The 22,849-nt window shown below is 38.3% G+C and overlaps 1 protein-coding gene and 1 pseudogene across 3 annotated transcripts in view; one reads left to right on the plus strand and one right to left on the minus strand.

The window, feature by feature from the left end:
- The window catches only part of ANKS1B (ankyrin repeat and sterile alpha motif domain containing 1B), a 1,192,652-nt gene that overhangs the window by 368,957 nt on the left and 800,846 nt on the right, over nt 1–22,849 (plus strand). The gene's annotated exons all lie outside the window — the stretch shown is intronic.
- On the minus strand, nt 17,847–22,438 carry LOC136130656 (large ribosomal subunit protein mL40 pseudogene; annotated as a pseudogene).

The raw sequence follows: 22,849 nt of genomic DNA on the forward strand, positions 1-22,849 counted from the left end.
TGAGTTGGATATCTCTGGGAGAGCGTTCTCTGTTTGATATTTCGTGGAGCCGGGAGGTCTCTGTTGGACCAGTGTCCTGAACTCAGCTCCTCCACCTCAGAGGCACAGGCCTGACCCCTGGCCTGAGCATGAAGACCCTGTCAACCACACGGCTCAGAAGTAAAGGGAGAAAAAAGAAGAAAGAAAGAAAAAATAAAATAAAATAATTTCAAAAAATTATGAAAAATATAAAAATTCATAAAAAAAGGAAAGAAGAGAGCAATCAAACCAATAAACAAATCCACCAATGATAACAAGTGCTAAAAACTATACTAAAAAAAAAACAAAACCAAAAATCGGACCAACAGAACTCTAGGACAAATGGTAAAAGCAAAGCTATACAGACAAAATCACACAAAGAAGTATATACATACCCACTTACAAAAAGAGGAAAAGGAAAAAATAATATATATTTATATATTAAAAAAAGGAAGAGAGCAACCAAGTCAATATCTAACAATGATAATAAACTCTAAATGCTAAACTAAGATAAACATAAAACCAGAAACAAATTAGATGCAGAAAGCAAACCCGAAGTCTACAGTTGCTTCCAAAGCCCACCGCCTCAATTTTGGGGTGATTTGTTGTCTATTCAGGCATTCCCCAGATGTAAGGTACATCAGGTTGATTGTGGAGGTTTAACCCACTGCTCCTGAGGCTGCTGGGAGAGATTTCCCTTTCTCTTCTTTGTTCACACAGCTCCTAGGGTTCAGCTTTGGATTTGGCCCCACTACTGCATGTAGGTCGCCTGAGGGCGTCTGTTCCCACCCAGACAGGACAGGGTTAAAGTAGCAGCTGATTAGGGGGCTCTGGCTCACTCAGGCTGGTTCGGAATGCGGGGTGAGCCTGCAGCAGCAGAGGCCAGCATAACGTTATAAGAGCCTGAGGTGCGCTATGTGTTCTCCTGGGGAAGTTGTCCCTGGATCACGGGACCTTGGCAGTGGCCCGCTGCACAGGCTCCTGGGAGGGGAGGTGTGGATAGTGACCTCTGCTTGCACACAGGCTTCTTGGTGGCTGCAGCAGCACCTTTAGCATCTCATGCCCGTCTCTGGTGTCCGTGCTGATAGCTGCGGCTCGTGCCTGTCTCTGGAGCTTGTTTAGGCGGTGCACTGAATCCCCTGTCCTCGCGCGCCCCGAAACAATAGTCTCTTGCCTCTTAGGCAGGTCCAGACATTTTCCCGGACTCCCTCCCGGCTAGCTGTGGCGCACTAGCCCTCTTCAGACTGTGTTCCCGCAGCCAACCCCAGTCCTCTCCCCGGAATCTGACCACCGAATTGCGAGCCTCAGCCCCCAGCTCCCACCCACCCTGGAGGGTGAGCAAACAAGGCTCTCAGGCTGGTGAGTGCTGGTTGGCACCGATTCTTTGTGTGGGAATCTCTCCGCTTTGCCCACTGTACTGCTATTGCTGCACTCTCCTCCATGGCTCTGAGGCTTCTTCCCTGCCACCACCTGTCTCAGCTAGTGATGGGGCTTCCTAATGTGTGGAAACTTTTCCTCCTTCACAGCTCCCTCTCAGAGATGCAGGTCCATCCCTATTCTTTTGTCTCTGTTTTTTTCTTTTGCCCTCCCCAGGTACGTGGGGAGTTTCTTGCCTTTTGGGAAGTCTGAGGTCTTCTTCCAGCGTTTAGTAGGTGTTCTGTAGGAGTTGTTCCATGTGTAGATGTATTTCTGATGTATTTGTGGGGAGGAAGGTGATCTCCGTGTCTTACTCTTCCGCCATCTTGAAGGTCTGTCCCCTCACTCGTAGTTCTTATAAGCAGTAACATCTTAGATTTGATGGAGAAAGGTCCTTTTGTGAAAGCACTTTTTTCCCTCAAGTCTATGTGCACGTGTCATGACAATACCTCGAAATGTCCCAGGAAGGCGCCGGGCTTCTAAAGAGACAGCAAGAGCCAAGAGCTGGGCACAGGGTGAAGGGTGGAGAGCCAGCATTGGAGTAAGGGCCAGGCAACTACAGTTTTTCCCCTGGTATCAGAGGGGTCTGTCCCAGAAGCTGGATGACTTGCTTACAATGGGCGGTTTGTTGCGGGAGTGCGAGATGAGCACACCGTGGGGGGAGGTGGCAGGGCAGGAATCGGCCTCCAGCTCCTATAATATATTCTTCATGCTACTGAGATACAATTGGTTTAGACATTCAGAACATTTGAATGAGAACTCATGTGTGAGAGAGTGGCATGGACATATATATACTACCAAACGTAAAATAGATAGCTAGGGGGAAGCAGCCGCATGGCACAGGGAGATCAGCTCCATGCTTTGTGACCACCTAGAGGGGTGGGATAGGGAGGGTGGGAGGGAGACACAAGAGGGAAGAGATATGGGAACATATGTATATGTATAACTGATTCACTTTGTTATAAAGCAGAAACTAACACACCATTGTAAAGCAATTATACTCCAATAAAGATGTTAAAAGAAAAACAACTCGTGTGAAAAACTAAGTTATTGATGATAGGAGTGACAGTTAAGCTATGAAATGAATTTCTTGTAGAATTTCACAGATTGATACTTTACTAATCTTGCTTTAAACAGTAAGCTCCAAGGACATACATTAAGTGTGATGCATGATTTCTCCAATCATAGAAACCTTCCTTCTGAACTGATTTTCTCATATATTACCTCATTAAGGATTCTATGTCTAATGCCTCCATTAAAGCTCTATCATTGTTTTTTAAAATTTCAAACTGGAAATTAAAACAATTTCATAGGAGCTTTTTTGTAACATGATCCATATAAGATTTTATCTGAGATGGATGTGTACCAGACCTATTCTCAGGGTCTGCTGGCCCTGTCTCACCTATCCCAAAGGCCTGAGGTTATTTGCTTTCAGATTCAACCTTTATTTTTTTAATCTAATTTTTATTTTATATTGGAGTATAGTTGATTTACAGTGTTGTGTTAGTTTCAGGTGTACAGCAAAGTGATTCACTTATACATATACCTATTCTTCTCAGATTCTTTTCCCATTAAAATTTTTTAATTGATGTAATTGACCTTACAACACTATGTTACTTCCAGCTGCACAACATGATTTGAGATTTCTATATATCGCAAAATGATCACCATGGTAAGTCTAGTTACCATCTGTCACCATAAGAAGTTATTACAATATTACTGACTAATTCCCCTTGCTGTACATTTTATCCCCATGACTCATTTATTTTGTGACTGGAAGTTTGTACCTCTTAATCTCCCTCACCTATTTCACTCATCCCTCCACCCTTCCCCCACCCCTTTGGCAATCACCTGTTTGTTCTCTGTATCTATGAGTCCACAACATTTTTAATTTTATAAACAAGGAGACACTTACAGAAATTTAGGAGGGGTGATAGATAAGCTCTGGGTATGCTGAAGATACATATTAGTGTGTACTTTTAAAGAAAGAATGTTTTAGCCTTGGTGGAGAAACTTTGAATTGTAAAGTGATGGTTATGTTAAGTGTGTTATGTATAACACGTGGAGAAAATGTAGAATTTGGAGACTTGGGTTTGAGTTAGCTCTGTAGCTGTCTAGAGTGTCTCACCTGGACAGCTATTTAACTGCTATGACTTTCATTTTTGAAAATCTGTAAAATAAAGTTATCATACTGTATCAGCATATCCTAAGTGGTGTTGTGATTACTAGTTTTGATTTCTAGTCTATTATTAGGCATTACTGAAATAAAGATTCCATGGTCAAATATGTTTATGGAATTGAAGAGGTTTCTTTGAGTTGATGTATATGATAAGTATCTGCAAAAGGGGGAAGACAGCAAGCAGAGTTTCTTAACTTTCATGACTGCAGAACCTTTTTTTGGTAGTGACACTATTTTTGGAATACCCTTTGGGAACTCCTGAGCTAGATTATCTTATAGATATCTCTTTATAGATAATTATCTATAGATAATTCTGTTTCTGTTACATTTGCTAATATACTTTTACTTAAGCTGTGGAATATAAGGCATAATTATTAATATTCTTGACTTCCTTGAAAAGAGTTCTATAATAAAAATTCCTGTTTTCTATTTTCATTCATTGTCACAAGCCTCTACCCACCTGCCATCTCTTTTTTTTTTTTCTCGCGGTACGCGGGCCTCTCACTGTTGTGGCCTCTCCCGTTGCGGAGCATAGGCTCCGGACGCACAGGCTCAGCGGCCATGGCTCACGGGCCCAGCTGCCCCGCGGCATGTGGGATCCTCCTGAACCGGGGCACGAACCTGTGTCCGCTGCATCGGCAGATGGACTCTCAACCACTGTGCCACCAGGGAAGCCCCACCTGGCATCTCTTATATTCAATTATAAAAAGGTTGAATCTTAAAAATTAACTTTTCAAATTAGGATGTATTTTCTTTTTGGTGTGAAGCAAATTGTATTTGTAAAATACCACAAAAGGCAATTTCTTAGTTACTTTTTCTGCTTTTACTAAATGCATTAATATAATGAGATACTGTAAACATTAAGTTAAAGATACAATCTTATTATGTAAAATTATCTTTTTCTCCGGCAGTGTTTAAAAGTTGAGAGATGGAATAGAGTTATTAAAGGAAATATAGCAAGGAGATCTCATTTATGAAAATAAAACTGTATTGGTAAGAAAGAGGTAGAAATTTTAATTGGAAAAGTTTACACAGAATTAAAAATTTGGTAAAAAATTAAAAACCATTTTCATAGGCTAGAATAAAAGACTGAAATATGTTTTAGAATCTACTTTCGGATGATCTTTATGATCCCCATCTATTGAGCCCTACTGGACACTGGTACCACAATAAAATATATTTGCTGACTCCATCCAAAGGGGCTTTTAATCTGGTTAGGGGCATAGAACAGATACATAAAAGAAATGCAGGACAGCATTTGCTGAGTTCCAAATTTTACAATTATGGCAGAAATAATGAAGACACATTTTGACTGATAGTTGGTATGGTCACAGCAAATATCCATGAATTAAGTAGAATTCAAGCTGAAGACTGACCTTTGAAAGCAGAGAGAAGGGAAGACATTGCAGGGTAAAAGGAGTGATGCTAGAAAATAGGCAGGAATTCTTATGTCTTATAGGAAGCAATTCACAAATCATTTACACTGAGACAAAGGATTTTATACATGAAAAAAGGAGGTGATATGGGGCTTCCCTGGTGGCACAGTGGTTGAGGGTCCGCCTGCCGATGCAGGGGACACGGGTTCATGCCCCGGTCCGGGAGGATCCCACATGCCACGGAGCGGCTGGGCCAGTGAGCCATGGCCGCTGAGCCTGCGCGTCCGGAGCCTGTGCGCCGCAGCGGGAGAGGCCATGGCAGTGAGAGGCCCACGTACCGCAAAAAAAGAAAAAAAAAAAAAAAAAAGAAGTGATATAAATAGGGCTGGAGATGTAGGTAGGGAATTCAGAGGACCTTACAATTCCTTTGATTTTCTCAAGCTTTAGTTTAGATTAACTTAGACCTGCTTAGAAGCAATTTTGACCCACTTAAGTTTTGAAATCCCTCCTGAGCTAACTTTGTGTCCTAGCATGAGTGACTGATGTCTCCTGAAGCTAATGTCTGAGGCATTGTTTCTTAGAGCAGGTATCTCTGGCCCAGAACAACACATCTATGAATAGTGATTTGACGACCACAGAAGCTGCTTGTTAAATCCTCAGAATCCAGAATCTTCCTGTAGCTTTTTTGTTCTCAGTCTCTGCCTGGTGCTCCCTTTTCAACAAAATTTATTGAGCACACCCTGTGCTCTCATAAAGATGATAATTTCTTTCTTCCCTTCCCACCAGTACAAAATACTACACTTATGTGATTTGGTTTTGTAGGAGAAATGATGTAGGGCTTGGGCAGTCATGGGATGGAAAAGTTTTAAGCACCACTGGGCTAGGGTAAATTTTCATCATTGGTTCTCTAGAGGATTCATATAAGTAATAACTTTTCTTTTCCAGAGCCTTTTAGGATTGGCAGGTCTGTTCAGCATTTATGAGGTTCCTAGCACTAGGACCCTAATTACTTATGCCCAGACATAAATAGAAAAATAAACGATCTGTTTTCTCTGAAGTAGACTTTAGTAAGTTAATTTTCCAAAATGGTGCAGGCAGTGTGTAAAGAAAGTTAGCTAATTAGATACAATCTAGGTGGCTAAAACTCAACAATGACCAAGTTGAAGCATTCATGAAAGCGTAAAAATTATGGAGGAATTGCCTTGAAACACATTGGTACCAGCAAAAAAGTAGTTTCTACTAACATCAAGTTGTTGACCATTTGAAAGTTTCCGCCATAATCATAGCCAATGATTCCTAAATCTAAAATTCCAAATTTAGATGTACACATCTAAATTTCTAAATCTTTCTCTTGTTCTCCAGACTTACGTATCCAGTTATCTACCAGCATCTTAATTTGGATGTCACACAGACATTTCTAAATCAGCAGGTCCAAAGCCAAACTCATCCTGCCCCTCTGTACCTCCTCCAGTATTCCCTATCCTCACTTGCTCCCGCTATCTACCCACTTGCCCAAACTGGAAATTTAGGATTTATCCTAAATTGCCCCATCTCTTTCTCTATAGTCAGTCAGTAATAACCATATTCATATCTTATCCATCTCTTCCTTTTCTCCCTAAATAATTAAAAAAAGAGTCTTAAAATCTCAGGCCTTCTACTAATTTCTTTTCAAAATATTTATATTTTATTTAATATTTTAATATTCAAAATATGAACTCTGTAAGGATCTTTCTCTAATATGCAAATATCACAGTGTCATGCTGCAAATCAGAACACTTCAACTGTACCCATCACCTATGAGATAAACTTCTCTGTAGCCAATGTAGTCATTATCATCTGGTTCCTGCTCAACTTTCTAGCCTCTTCTACTTTCTGCTATCTTACTTCTCCCATCTGCCACACCTCTCACACCCTGCATGATTCCCATGCCTCCTCCACCTCCATGAGCCTGGGTGACTCTTATCTCTGTTCTGGTAGGCTGAAAAATGACCCCCAAAGACATTGGGTCCCAATTCTTCGAACCTGTAAATGTTACCTTATTTGGAAAAAGGAGTCTTTGTAGATGTAATTAAATTAAGGATCTTGAGATAGGAAGGTTATCCTGGATTATCTGGGTGGGCCCTAAATGCAATCACATATACTCTTTTTTTTGCGGTACATGGGCCTCCCACCGTTGTGGCCTCTCCCGTTGTGGAGCACAGGCTCCGGACGTGCAGGCTCAGCGGCCATGGCTCACGGGCCCAGCCGCTCCGCGGCATGCGGGATCTTCCCGGACTGGGGCATGAACCCACGTCCCCTGCATCGGCAGGTGGACTCTCAACCACTGCGCCACCAGGGAAGCCCCACATATACTCTTATAAGGGGGAGACAGAGGGAGATTTTACAGATACAGAGAAATTTGAAGATGCTGGCTTTGAAAATTGGAGTGATATGGCCACAAGCCAAGGAATGCTGGCAGTGACCAGAAGCTGGAAGAGGCAAGGGACGAATTCACCCCCAGAGTATGGCCCTGCCCACACCTTGATTTTTGCCCAGTGATAATGATTTCAGTTTTGTGGGCCTCCAAAACTGTACAGAGAATACATTTCTGTTCCTTAAGCCACAAAGCGTTTGGTAGTTTGTTACAACAGCCATAGGAAACTAACACAACTGTTACTGAGTCCAACCTTATATTGCTTGAGGCACAACAGGCCAATAAATCCAGAGATGAGTTGTTGGGGTAAGGAATAGTGACTTTATTTGGAAAGCCTGTAGACAGAGAAGGTGGTGAACTAGTGTCCCAGAGAACCATCTTACCTGAGTTAGAATTCTCGCAGCTTTTATACTAAAAGGGGAGAGGGTATGGCTGGTTGTTGCAAACTTCTCAGGTGCTGGGATCCTTTGCAGCTGTCCACCTAGGTCTGGTCACAATGTTCCTATCAACCTCCAACAGGACAAATGTTATTCTCTGTTCTGCAACTTTTTATCTCTATATGAGTGGAAAAGTGTTATACCTTTAAAGGTCAGAGCCTTGAGAATGGGCTATCTTGTATATTTCAGGCTCCAGGCAACATTTTTTACTAAGGTTCAGAGCCAGCATGACTAAGCACAGGCAACAGAGCACAAGGGTTAGAGCTAAAGGAATAGATTCAGTATGGAGTCAGCTTTGTTCTTCCCTGTTACACAACTTCTATTCCTGTTATTTCCATGAATTCTTACTGCTCTAATACATTATTTACCCTCAACCTGGAATGCCTCTTCTCTGTCTCTTTGTCGGAAAAATTCCTGTTTATTTTTAGTGCATACTCTGTGAAGTCTTTCCAACTCTCTCTGGTAAGTCAGCACTCCCCCATTGTGCCTGCTGTTTGTTTGTTTGTTTTGTTGTTGCTTTTTAATATTCCTACATTTATTGCAGAAGTATAAGAGATAGTATAACTACCTCAATGGTTAGGGATACTGGCCACTCGATTCAGTTAGAGATGGTTTGAGTAACTTTGTGCAGGTTATGTCTCTAAGCTTGTTTCTTTATTTATGAAATGGGAATAATAATGGTACCAACCTTGTACGTTTGTTATGAGGATTGAATGAGATAATCTATGTAAATATGATATCTGGTAAATAGTATGTGCTCAATAAATGTTAGCTGCCCATAGAGAACTGTATTTTAATTGTTTTCATGATTGTCTCTTAACTGGAGTATGAGCTCTTTGAAGGAACGGAGAATTATTTTTATACCAAGTGCCTGGCTAGTAGTTTGATTAGTATTTAATGGATAAATAAATAAAATGTATCTTTTACCATAGGCCTTACTATTAAATCATTATTCTCTTACCTGGAACTCTCAAAATGCCTAATCTGGGTTTCCTTCATCCTCCAAAAATGTGACATTATATTTTTATCTGTAGAATTTGACAGCATATTAGCTCTCATCTCTATAATGGAGTTCTTATGGCTTTAAGACTCAGATTGTAATTCCCTACCTCTTGGTAGGGGCTTTAAAAACCAACTTTGTACATAATTCAAGAGATCCACATTTCCTTGCCCCTATTTTACTTTATACTGAGTTCAGAGGTAGGCTGGCTGAGGAACTTAAAAGAAAAAGCAGGGCTTCCCTGGTGGCACAGTGGTTAAGAGTCCGCCTGCCGATGCAGGGGACGCGGGTTCGTGCCCCGGTCTGGGAAGATCCCATATGCCCCGGAGCGGCTAGGCCCGTGAGCCATGGCCGCTGAGCCTGCGCGTCCGGAGCCTGTGCTCTGCAACGGGAGAGGCCACAGCAGTGAGAGGCCCACATACGGCAAAAAGAAAAGAAAAAGCAATGTAACATTTAGCTAAAGAAAACTTATTCATGTGTGCAGCTCATTTGTATGGCTTTGCAATCGTAGAAGCCAAGAAGTACAGAACTATTCAGTTTTATTTAACAGAAGTATTCAGAATTGCTGATTGCTGGAGATGCTATCATCTGCCTCAGTGTCCATTTTATAGGACCCATTTGACATTTTTAAAAGTCTATCAAAAATGATTGGTATTCATCAGAAAAATCTATTATTGTTGAAATCATCTTTGTGGAAATTCTCTTAAAATAATAATGGACATTTTTCCCTGAGGAAGCTTAAATGCAGAGTTACTTTGTACTCCATACTATTGTAAATGCCTTTCAAAAAAAATGAAGTAGAGAGAATGTCTTACATGATTGCATTAAAGATCAGAAGTATGTAGAAGAGGGCTTCCCTGGTGGTGCAGTGGTTGAGAGTCTGCCTGCTGATGCAGGGGACGCGGGTTCGTGCCCTGGTCTGGGAGGATCCCATGTGCTGCGGAGCGGCTGGGCCCGTGGGCCATGGCCGCTGGGCCTACGCGTCCGGAGCCTGTGCTCCGCAACGGGAGAGGCCACAGCAGTGAGAGGCCCGCGTACCGGAAAAAAAAAAAAAAAAAAAAGAGAAGTATGTAGAAGAAATACTTGACAGGCCAATGACTTGAATATAATCTTGGGATTTGTTTAGTTGAGTCTTCACAAAACTCTTCATTCCTGAGGGAGTATGTTCAAATTTCCTAAAACTATTTAGTAAAAGATACGATGTAATGGTGTGTGTTCATGTAATATACTATGGTGTAATTATCTTTTTATCTCTCTCTCTTTCTTTATAACATTAAATACTTTGCAGTGATTATGTGTTACTCATATAACTTACTACCTAGCTACTATCTGACATATACCTACTACCTAGCAGACTGCCTGGCACATTGTTAGTCATTAGGCGAATGCAATAAAAAAGACAGATAATACTAATTGTTGGCAAGGATGTGGAGAAGCAAGCCCTTATGCACTATTGATAGGAATTTAAAATTGCACACTTACTTTGATGAAATAGTTTTGTGGTTTCTTAAGCAGTTAAACATAAATTTATCATATGACCCAGCAATTCTACTCCTGGGAATCTGTCCGAGAGGAATGATTCTGTTCTTTGCTCATCAGTGGCCTCTCTTGGTCTCCTTCCTTGTCTCCCACTCTAATCCCACAACATAGATGCTTCCTTACTTCTCTTTTTTTTTGTCCTGTCCTAGGTCAAAGTAATCTAGCTAAATTAAAGATCTACATGGGTAAAGTCCAAAAGCATGAGGAGGTAGAGGTATTTTTATATATAGTAACAACTGATTTGGTAATAAATATCCACGAGAAAATTGGTAATCGAGAAAAAATCTAATGTACATTTTTGGGCTAGATATAGGTTCATTTTTTGGTCTCACAATTATGGAATCACAGAATTTTACAGGTAAATCATAATTTAGGGATTAAAATTACATGAAATAAATATTAAAGCTACTGTACTGGGATGAATAGTGTCCCCCTCCTGAAAATTTGTGTCTCCTGAACCTTCAGAATGTGACTTATTTAGAAATATGCTCTTTGCAGATAATAATTAGTGAATATGAGGTCATGCTGGAGTAGGATGGATCTTAAATCCAATAAGACTTGTGTGTTTATAATAAGAGGCGAGAACACAGAGAGATACACAGATGAAAAAGGGCCATGTGTTGATGGAGGCAGAGATTGGGGTAATGCAGGTGTAAGCCAAGGAATAACGGGGATTGCTGGTATCATGAGAAGGAAGAAGGAAGAACTTTTCCCTAAAGCTTTTAAGGGAAGCATGATCCTGCTGACATCTTGACGTCAGACTTCTAATCTCCAGAACTGTGAGAGAATAAATTTCTGTTGTTTTTTTCAATTTTTTGCTGATTTTACTAAGCCGTGGTACTTTGTTATGGTAGTGCTAGGCAGCCAATACACCTACATATATTGAAAATAACAACATACATGTTTATTCATATCCAGGAGTTGATTAAATGATTTGTTTTGGCAAGGAAGTTTTTGGCTTTAAAATCATTTCATAGCTAAACCTGGAGCCCAGCAACTCATATTTCAGAGATGCCATGCATCTATTTAAACTGATGTCAAACATCTGCCAAAGAGTCAAACTGTGTTGACTGTAGACACTAGGAAAAATTTAAGTAATTTAGAAAGTTGAAGAGTAAATTCTCTACAATTAATTCAGTTACAGAATGGAAGGATTCTGTGACTTTCAACAACACAAAAAAGATGTATGCCATGTATTTTGTGCAAAGCATGTGTGTTTTATCTTAAATTGTTTTAATTTTAAGTTGTTAAAAGGTGTCATATGGGGACATTTTTAAATCCAGGTAGATTTACTTGAAACCTTTTCCTTTGATATGAGTTAATGTATGGGATCATACAGTTAAAGGAATGATCTCGGAATGCTTAGCTAGGCTGTGGCAATGCTAGTTTGTTAAATTGAACATCCTTAGTTTTGTATTTTCTAAAACCACTTGATACATGATACTATTGATAGACTTTCTCATTTTCTAAAAAATACATTTTGCATATTTCAGTATTTATTTATTTATTTTTGGCTGCGTTGGGTCTTCGTTGCTGCGTGCGCGCTTTCTCTAGTTGTGGTGAGCAAGGGCTACTCTTCCTTGTGGTACATGGGCTTCTCATAGCAGTGGCTTCTCTTGTTGCAGAGCATGGGCTCCAGGCATGTGGACGTCAGTAGTTGTGGCACTTGGGCTTGGTAGTTGTGGCTCACAGGCTCTAGAGCGCAGGCTCAGTAGTTGTGGCACATGGGCTTAGTTGCTCCGCGGCATGTGGGATCTTCCTGGATCAGGGCTCAAACCTGTGTCCCCTGCATTCGCAGGTGGATTCTTAACCACTGTGCCACCAGAGAAGTCCCTATTTCAGTATTTAAAATGAGATATTCATCTCATTAATTTTTACTTTTTGCTAGGAAAAGAATATAAAATACACCAGCAGTTATACTATTTATCACATAATTTGCTGATGATACCAGAGCAGATGCTCATTAGAGTTCTTCAACATAGTCGTACCTATTGCAATAGGGAACAGACTTGTTAAGGTCCTTCTAACTGTATGTCCTGTGTTGTGCTGGCAACTGTAACACAACGGTTTGGGACCTCTTAACTTAAAATATTTCCAACAAAGCCAACTATTGTCAAGAATCAAGTTTCAGCTTATGAAGTCCTTCCGTTTGGATCTCATGGAGTTGTTGTCTCATTTAATTCTCGTATGACCATATGAGTTACGTATTAACGTCTATTTCACAGTTGAGTAAATCTGAGGCTAATTGTTGTTATGTGACTTCCCCAAGTGGTAGAGTTCTTATTTGAGCCCTAGTTTGCACCAAAATCTATATGCTCTTTCAGGAATAACATATTGCTTTACCTTGTTTGGATTGAGTTTTAAAGCTTGTTTAAATTTATCAGACTTTATGCAAAAGATTAGAATTTGAATCCCGACTCTTCTATTTATTAACTATGTAACATTGAGCCAGTTCTCTTAACCTCAGCTTTATCTGTAGTAATCATAGCTAACTTCATCGTTCGTTGTGTGCCACTTGTTCTAAGCACTTCACAGTTGAAGTGATTCATTTAATCTTTATAACAACCCTATGAGGCAGATAAATGCCTCTATTTTACACATGGGGAAAATGAGATTCAGAGAGTTTAAATAACTTGCCCAAAGTCACAAACTACTCAGTGACAGAGCATGGACTTTACCATCAAAGCCTGTGTGCTGTGCTGCCTCTCTGTGAAGACAGAGATGAATAACACTCATCATGCAGCCTGGTTGTTAGCATAAATGGTGATGTGTATATAAGCATTTTGTAAACCAGAAAGGACTAAGGAAAGGTTAGTCATTATGAATAAGAACACTTTTCTTTAATTGTGGGGAAATGTCAGGGTAGGCAGTTTCCTTATAATAAATTTCTATGGAATTTAAATGCTATTGTCACATCCTAATCCTACTGATAAATTTCTTGAAATATTCTTTGAAGCAAGATGTGCATTTTGCCTCATTTAACAAATGAAACTAAGTGTAAATGTTGTCTCCTACTAGGTTAGCAATTCATGTTTTATAATTACTTCTTGAGCGCTTGAATTGCTTTAACTAAGGATCATTTGTTGAAGTCAATTAGTGTTTTCTTTTATTAATATGCTAGTATTTGCATGAGAAGAATTCTTAAATATTTTATTTGCTATAATGTGGGATTTATTGCAGAGAACATCTGTTCCTTTTTGATGCCTAACCATTTCACTAATGAGATGATTTTAGGTATTCTTCATAAATTATCTTATTGGGTGTCTGAATTTCAAACATTTTCCAGTAAGACACTGAAATTCTAATTGCAAAATTCTGGGTTCAGTTATCTATATTTGGTCTCTGACAACCAAGGTTAATATTTTCTTTGATAACTGTAATGCCACTTCACTTGATGAGGACTTTCATAGTCTACCTCCCTTTTCTTCTTCATCATCATCTTAATTTTCCTCTTCTTTTTTTCTTCTCTTCTTCCTGTCCCCCTCCATGTCTTCTTCTGTGGTTCAACCTTTTGATAGCCTGTATTACAAAATCTCCTCTCTAATTTCTGGCCAAGGATAAAAAGAAAAATAAAATTCTTTTCACTTTTTTTCCATTTCCAATCTTTCTTCAGATGTTAGGTCAGATACCTTCTTCGAGTTCGGGAGTAAATAACAGAATGAAATTCCCTCACCACCCAGTAGTGAATTAATGGTCAGGCTCCTTCCACTTGGTGCTTTGTCATGACAGGACCATTCACTTCGAAGTGTTAATACTTTAGATATCATATTCACATGTTTCTAGTTGTCATTATGTAGATTGTTTCCTTGATTTAGATAATTCACCAAGATGGTTCTGATCATACAGTTTTGTTAAAATGAACAGAGTTGAAACCTCTCAAAAAGGAAAAAATCTTTCTCGTAATAATAAAGCCACCATGATATTACTAAGAACAGAGGAGAGTCTTAAAGTATAATATCGTGCTCTCCTTATTCACACAGGTTCTTTGGAAATGTGAACCCGTTTTTCAGTCCATTTGAGTGTTATTTTAAATAGTTGTACACATTATTTGCTCTATTTATGAAATGTCATCATAGATATGAGGGTCTATATTATAGTTGTGTGGGTGAGCAAGACTCACTGGCTTTGACTAGGACTGCATCGTGCCTCCTTCTCCCTGACAACCACCATCACATTTGTGCCACCCTTTAGATCTGGGCCTTGAATGGTGAAGCTGAGAAGTATTCCTCACCCTTGAGAATGGAAAGAACAATGTTAAAAGGGACCAAAGCAGCAATTCTAAATGTTTTGGGGTAGGACACTTCTATTCCCTTAAGAATTTTCCACACTGTGGGAAAAATAATTACTCCTAGAAGCTACTTGTTGTTGGATTGATGAATAATTTTAAATGTTGTGCTGCAGTATGAAAGGAAGGTTCACCAAAAACAGATTTTGTTTATAAGAATAGATTATTATTTTAACCAACACAGAGTGTATGAAAATAACACTTGTTATGTGTCTGAAAACTGTAGTCATGGTTACTTTGACCATAAGAATATATTTTCTCTCCTCTTTATCCTGGAAAGAAATCAAAACATCTGTTTCTGAGATTTTAGGACAATAAATGGCATTAGTTTTTGTTCCAATTCAAGTATAAAGTATTTATATCAAGTGAGATAATTTCTTCAGCAAAGATGTATCTAAAAGGAATTTTAATAATTCTCTTTGATTCCTCTGGGACTAGTTCTGCAAAGTTATTGGAACAATAACTAGCCATCAAATAATAAGATCAGAATTATAGGTTTTATGGGTTTGATTACTGTTTATATCCATATATATAAATTATTTAACCAGCTTTTAAATACATATTGGGTACACGGCACAGTACCAGTGCTATGGAAGATACAAAATAAAAGAAAGGAAAAAATTATAATTGACCTGAAAGGCCTTGAACTCTAAGGAAATACAAGATATTTCTAGAGTAGAACATTGAATTTACAATAATCTGTTCAGTTTGTATGTTAAGTGCAAAGACAATTCAAAGTAAGAAAATAAACATTTAGAGTCAGGGTGATCTCCAAAAAATCAGAGATTTTAAAACTGTTTTATTCAGAATATTGTTTCTCTGATTACCACAAAAATACATGTTCATTGAAGAAAATTTGAAAAAGAAATTGCCTATTAACACCCTGAAATAAACATTGTTTGCTTCAGTGAATTCAGCTAACACTTTCTCTTTTACCTGTAGCTATTTTCTACCTGGAACATTCTTCCCAACCCTCTTCATCTGGCTAATTCTTGCTCATCCTTCAGGGCCTTGTTTTAAATGGCACTTGCCCTCAAAAAAGTTTTCACACCTCCTACATTAGGTCCTCTGCTGATATGCTCCTATTTAATCTCTGGGCTTCCTCTACATTCATGTAATATTTATGATTCTGGACTCTGTGGATGCTGGGAATACAGTGACAAACATGATAGACAGGATCTCTATCATCGTTGAGTTGGCAATTGTAATGGAGACAGATAAGAAACAAACAAACAAGAAATGAATATATACATACAATTTTGTTGTAATTATATATAAATGTATATTCCTTACTAGACCACCAGCTCCATAAGGTGAAGACCATGCTTATTTTGTTTAGAGAAGTTATATAGTAAATACATGTGTATGTGTGTTTTAAATGAATGGACACTGAAGGCATGAACAAATAAGTTAACCTTTTTGTGCATTTTCTCATATTAATTCATGTACATAAATGTATGGTCAGGCCACCCAGGATGGCTGTTCTCTTGTTCTCTGTACATCCCCTGCTCAACCAATCCCTGCCTCACCTACACCCTACTCGCATGACTGACCTTCCTACATACTTGCCCCAGGCCCCAACTAATGATTGTTCTAGCTTTAGATCAGAACTCTCCACTCTGCTTAAAGGGGCATGCCCCTCTGCTGGTTTCCCTGGTAACTGATGAGCCAACCTGAAGTCAATTCCCCCGTAACTTGTAACCTCCCCCTGCCCCTGTGAGCGAAGACTGCTGCCATGTCCTGCCAGCCATGTGCCACACACAGTGGGGTGTTGCTCCAGGACCTTGCTTCAGATGTGTAAGCTCCCCATCCATTAAACCCTTATGTCTCTGTTGCCAACTCTGGACTCTTTCTTCGGTCTTGAAGCTGGGCAAGTACAGGCCTTCCAGGCCTGCATGGTTAGCCCAATAATAAAATACAATTTTCATATATACTCAAAATTGGAATCTTTCTATGAATACATAGTATACTTTTTCCATTTAACATTATGTCCTATGTGATTAAATGTTTTAATCGTTGTATAATATTTAACTATAAGAATGTACTAGAATGATTTTTAATCATCACCTGTTGAGATTCTTATTTTCACTCTTTTTGCTGACTCAGAGCTACACATTCATTTAGATTGTTGCCAGTAGTTTACTGTTATGAATTATGTTCTGATGAATACCTTTATGCATAAATCCTGTATCTTTGATTATATTTACTTGGAAATATTGAATCACTGGACAGAGGTTATTATCTTTTTAAGGCTTTTATATAGATTGCCCAATTGTATTCCAGAAAGGTAAGTTATAGTTTATTAAGGGACAATTTAGATAATTTCATTAGGTTTTTTCTTTTGTTGGCTTTTTTTAATCCAATAGCATTTCAGTGAAGAGACTATGTAATGTATGCTTGGATTGTTTTATTTTTCTTCCCCCTTACTCAACACTTTCCAGCAGTGTTTCAACTTCTCCTATCTTTTGAGGTTAGCCATATGATTAAAATGATCTTTTAATATTCAAAATATTAATTTCTTGTAAGATTTTTTCTTTGTTTTTTTAAATTAATTTTTATTGGAATTTCTTTAGGTTTTGAAACTAGCAATGGATATGATGTAATCAAAAGGAGGCTGGCAGGTGCAAGGGCACTGAACCGAGAAGTATCAACAATTAATTGTATCAACTAGAAATGCTTGTGTTATATTGTGGAGTGAAGAGGGATAGGCTTGGAACTCTTGGGATAAGTGAATGCTAGATGAGAGAATTTCAGTTTTTTAAAATAGATGTTTGGAAGCCACTGTAAAATTTTGAGAAGGAGAGGGATAAAACTGTTTCTGGAGGTAAACATGTCTTTACTCAGATTAGTAACTTGGTGACTTTAAGCAATTGAATTTACTACTTAAATTTCAGCTGTGTTTCACTCACTTTCCAAAGGGCTTAGGGAATCCAGATACCTTTCTGTTCTCTGTTGCATACCACTACAACTGTGGGAGATTTATGGGAGGCTATTTCAAGTCTTCTCTACTCAGATACTTCTCTGAACCATTTTTAACCCACTGCATGGGCACACCATGTTGGACATAGCATTCCTCCCTCTCCCTCCCTTCCTTCCTCCCTCCCTCCCTTCCTTCCACTTATATTTATTAACAACATGCATGATTCTATGAAAAGCCAGCTTGAAACCTGGTCATTCTGACTCTCAAGAGCAGTGTGTTCTGAGGACAGCTGCCTGTAGCTCTCTCTTGAACTCCACTGGTGTGTACACCTTGATGATGTTGTGGTACTGGCCTTCTGGCACCATGTGATCTGGCCCTTCCCTCTCAAAGGGGAATAGACTGGGGTCCCATTTGATGGCATCTGCATGTAGCTCCCTGGGATGCAAGTTGCAACTCCTGCAGAGCTTCCTGCTGGGGCCAAACATGGACCTGATGACATCCCTCTCCATCTTATGCTCTCACTGTTTATACAGGGAATACTTCTTCAGAAGCTGAGCTCTCATCTCATCTCTTCCAAGAGGAGTTCCACCTGAGGCTGCTGTTTCGCTTTATCCAAGAACTCACAGGGCTAATAAAATCCTCAAAGGGAATTAGCTCCTGGCTAGGCTTTCCTCTTTTTCAAATGTTCCTTTGCTGCTTGGTCTTTTTAAAGATTTAACTACCTCTCTCACAGAGGTTCTGCTGTCATGGGAACAAGTTCCCAGAAGGTCAGCAATGAAGCTTTCTGGTAGGTGTCTCTAATCTATGTCTACCAAATTCCCAAAGTGGCCGTGGCCTTTAGGCTGCTTCCAGGCACACACCCTTTTGCAGTCAGGGCCCATGTGCCCCACACAGAGATCCAGACATAGCATTTCTTTAAAGAGAGTTTAGAATGTCTCTTGTTCGTGCCAGGGAAAATGAGGAATAAATGTCACTGACTAGAGATTCCCCTAATCTTATTGGGAAATGGAAGGTATCATAATTGAGGAGGAGTGGAAACATTCATTGGTTTAATATTTCCAAAATATTGTCTCTGTTACATTATTATTAGATGTGGCATTTAAGAAAGTTTATCATGGCACTAAACTCGAGGTGAGCTGAGTGTGAAGACAGCCTGGAAGCAGGTCATATACTCTGTGCTTACCTCCAGGAAACCATTTAATTAGAGTATGATATGCTGCCTCGTAAGAAAGTTCTAGAAAATTCAATATAATTTGTAATTTCTCTGGGGAAAATCCTCAGAATATAATTTTTTTTTACTGAGAGTGCACCTGAAGTATTATCTTTATGTATAAAAGATTAATTTTTTTTCTCTAAACACAAATTTCTGGCAGCACTCTTATTAATCATCATAAACTTTCTCCCAGAGTTCAAAAATCCTTTTAGAAAGAGGGGAGAAAATGAATATTTTCCCTCTATAGACTGTAAATGAACTTTTGGTGTAAGTCATGTGGCTCTATATCGAATAACCAGGCAGTTTATTAATTCTCAGGGGTATTTAGCTCAAAGCATTTTTATGTGCATTGTAATTTGCCTTGAAGACTCAGTAGTGGTGTTGTACTGTTCTTTTTTCTATTTCCAGAGCTGAAACTTCAGATACTTGTTCTTTTCTATTAACTTTGCATTGTTTCATTATATTTACCCTTTATATTTCAAGATTTTCTTCACAGTAGAAAGGATAGGCAGTACATTATAATATATCTAACCCAGTGTGACTTGTACACTTATGCTGAAGATCTATTTAGTTCTCATCACTCCCTCTCCTCCTTTGGTGCCTACATTAATCTTTTGGTTCTTTCCTTTACTGCTTGACTGGATGACTTCTCTTTATCCTTTCAGTCCCTGAATGTTGATATTCACCACAATTGTATACCATGGATTCAACTATTTTCTACCTAAATATTTTTCCTGAGCTACAGATCCATTTAAAACTACTTATTGTATCAGCATCTTGGTCTGAATGCATCAGAAGTGCCTCATGTTGCAACATATCCAAATGTGAAAGTTCTTATATTTTCCTCTAAATTGCCTTGAAGCATCGTCATCCACCCTCAAGAAGCTGGAACATTTAGCATTTTCTGTGATCTGCTCTTTTCATTGCCATTGCACTAATTTAGGACTCATTTTCTCTTTACTGAGGTCACAAATAAAGTTAGAAAAGATCTTATTATAATACACAAGTTTGATTCACTAAAATAAAAAAAGACTGAACACTATAAAAAGGTTAGAGATGACATATTATACATCTTAATGAGCAATGATGAGCATTGTAAAATTATTCCATTTGTAATCACTTGATCATTAGAAACATCTTAGACTTTCTATTTCCCTCAGTTTCAGTGTCATGGCTGTACATTGATTTGCTTTTTCATAGATATATTCATACTGAGAGGTCTTTTTCAGTATGTGCTCCTGTGTCAGATTCTGATGTTATGACATGTGATTATTGACTTCTGCCACCTCAGTGTCAATGTGATCCTCGTGAAATGATCTTACAGTATGTTGGAAGCATACTCTATGTATGTACCAGCAATCTCTCTTCTTATAATACAAAAGGTAGTAAGATCTGATGCAATAGCTTCTTTACCTGCTCTGCTTTTGTTTTATCTCCTTTTTGTATTGCTAGGTAAAATATCTAGGTAGAAAAATCTAGATATCCTTTTTGTATTGCTGTCCCTTGCTCCCACTTTTTCTAATTATTCTCATCAGTAAAAACTTAGAGTACAATCAACATCCTTTTACTAGCAAAAAGGATATACATAATACATTTTAATACAGTGGATTTTTACATAAAAGGGTTTGAATTTGGGAATGCATTACTGTATTTCATAGGGCTTTGTGTTGTTAACCCAATTTTCATATGCTTATGCTCATGACATTATAAAATTAAGGTGCTGGTAGCCTTTTCTGGATAAATTGTTAAATGCCTAATTCTTCCGTCTATTCTGTTTCCTTCCTTTTCTGCCTGCCTTTTTAAATTGTTACTTCTGGCAGGTGCATATTTTCCAAAATGAACACTGTTGTGAAAAAAAAAAAAGTCTCTGGGTTCTTTAAGAGCAGAAGGATGCACTTCATTTTAGTTTCTTCAGAGAAGGGGATCTCAAGAGGTCAGTGCAAACATTGCCAGGTACATCTTAAATAGTCATATGAGGGAGCAGATGTGCGCCAATGTTGCCCTGAAGAAAAGGTATTAGTGATGTATACCTGGATCTATGTCTGTACTTTGTTTCCTCAACTAAAGTTAAAATACCTGGGATCCCACAATATTTTTGTTGTCTATCCTACCACATGGGGATATAGTATTGTGAAAGGAGATTCATAAGTATTTGTTGATCCATGATCTAACCCTGCCTGGGTGTTTATACAATGCCATGTATGCAGAAGAAACAACTTGGCATTAACTGGGAAAAAAAGCCCAGCATTTATTTGTTGCTTATCTATGATTTACATAATTTTCCAATTTTACTTCACAGTCATTTATTCATGAATAAATGGAGTAATTCTAATGGGGATAAAACAGGACTGATCATAAAATAATGTTAATAATTTATTGGAAATCTAAAGAAGCTAGGTATAATATGTTTCAAATCAGTACCATTCATTATCTTTTAGCCACTGTATTATGTACAGCACCTAGCCCACTGAGAATAGTAAATGTTTATAATTAATTATAGTAATTCCCCTTTCCCATTTTATTCTCAAGGTCTACTTTGAGAAAAGAAATGGCAGTTTATATACTTCCATTTATATTTGTTGTGTTTCTTTAGGTTTTTCATTACTTAGCTCAGATACCAAGAATCAGTTGTTTTGTTTCCTTCTTACAATAAAACAAAAACAAAAAAACCTCTTACATTTTGGTTTCAGTGATTAACTTTGGTGTTCCCAGAGTAATGTAATGTATATATAACAAAAGAATTAATGGTATAATCTTCTGGGAGTATACCTATATGTGCTGTGTCTCTTCCTCCATCTTTAAGTCTTAGAGCACTTGGTTCCTGACAAAGCACTATATTTGGTAGTGGTACAAGAAGCATTTCTCATTTCTGGAACTAGATGCATTCCTGCAAAGCCTTATGTAAAAGTATATGTTAAATATAATAAATGGGGCTAAATATTTCAGGAAAATGCGGAGTGAAATATTTTGTGAAATACAGCCATCTTCACTTTTATGAAAATAAATAGCAAACATTAATTTTGGTGCCTGACACTTTATTTCTTGTTGTTGTATTGACATGTAGTTTATTTATAATGAAATTCATCTATTATAGTTATACAATTTGTTGAGTTTTGACAAGTGTGTACTATATTGAAACTGCCACCACAATCAGGATATAGATTTCCATTATCTGAAAAAGTTCCCTTATGTAAATTTGCAGTCAGTCCCGTCCATACCCAGGCCCCAAGCATTCTTTGATCTGTTTGCTTACTCTATAGTTATGCATTTTCTAGATGTTCATATTAATACAGTCAAGTAGTGTGCATTCTCTTGTTTCTTGGCTTTATTCACTCAGCATGTTTTTGAAATTCATCTGTGTATCAGTTGTTTGTTCTTTTTATTGCTGAGTAGCATTGCTTTTTATGGATATAGCAAAATTTGTTTTTGTGTGGACATAAGTTTTCAACTCCTTAGGTAAATACCAAGGAGCATGATTGCTGGATTATGTGGTAAGGATATATTTAATTTTATAAGAAACCATCCAGTTGTCTTCCAAAGTATCTGTACCATTTTGCATTCCCACCAGCAATGAATGAGAATTCCTGTTGTTTCACATTTTCCCCAGCATTTGATGTCATCAGTCTTCTGGATTTTGGCCATTATAGTTGGTGTGTAGTGGTATCTCATTTTTAATTTTAATAAAGTCAGCTTATCAATTCTTTTTTTCATGGATTATACCTTTGGTGTTGTTTCTAAACAGTCACCACCAAACCTAAGGTCATCTAGATTCTCTCCTATGTTATCTTCAAGGAGTTTTATAGTTTTGCACTTTATATTTAAGTCTATGATCTTTTTTTTTTTGATGTGGACCATTTTTAAAGTCTTTATTGAATTTGTTACAATATTGCTTCTGTTTTATGTTTTTTGGTTTTTTGGCCATGAGGCTTGTGGGATCTTAGCTCCCCAACCAGGGATCAAAGCTACACCCCTTGCATTGGAAGGCGAAGTCTTAACCACTGGACCGCCAGGGAAGTCCCATGTGATGTATTTTGAGTTAATTTTTGTGACAAG

Source organism: Phocoena phocoena, chromosome 11 (assembly GCF_963924675.1).
Source record: "Phocoena phocoena chromosome 11, mPhoPho1.1, whole genome shotgun sequence".
NCBI classification, from domain to species: domain Eukaryota; kingdom Metazoa; phylum Chordata; class Mammalia; order Artiodactyla; family Phocoenidae; genus Phocoena; species Phocoena phocoena.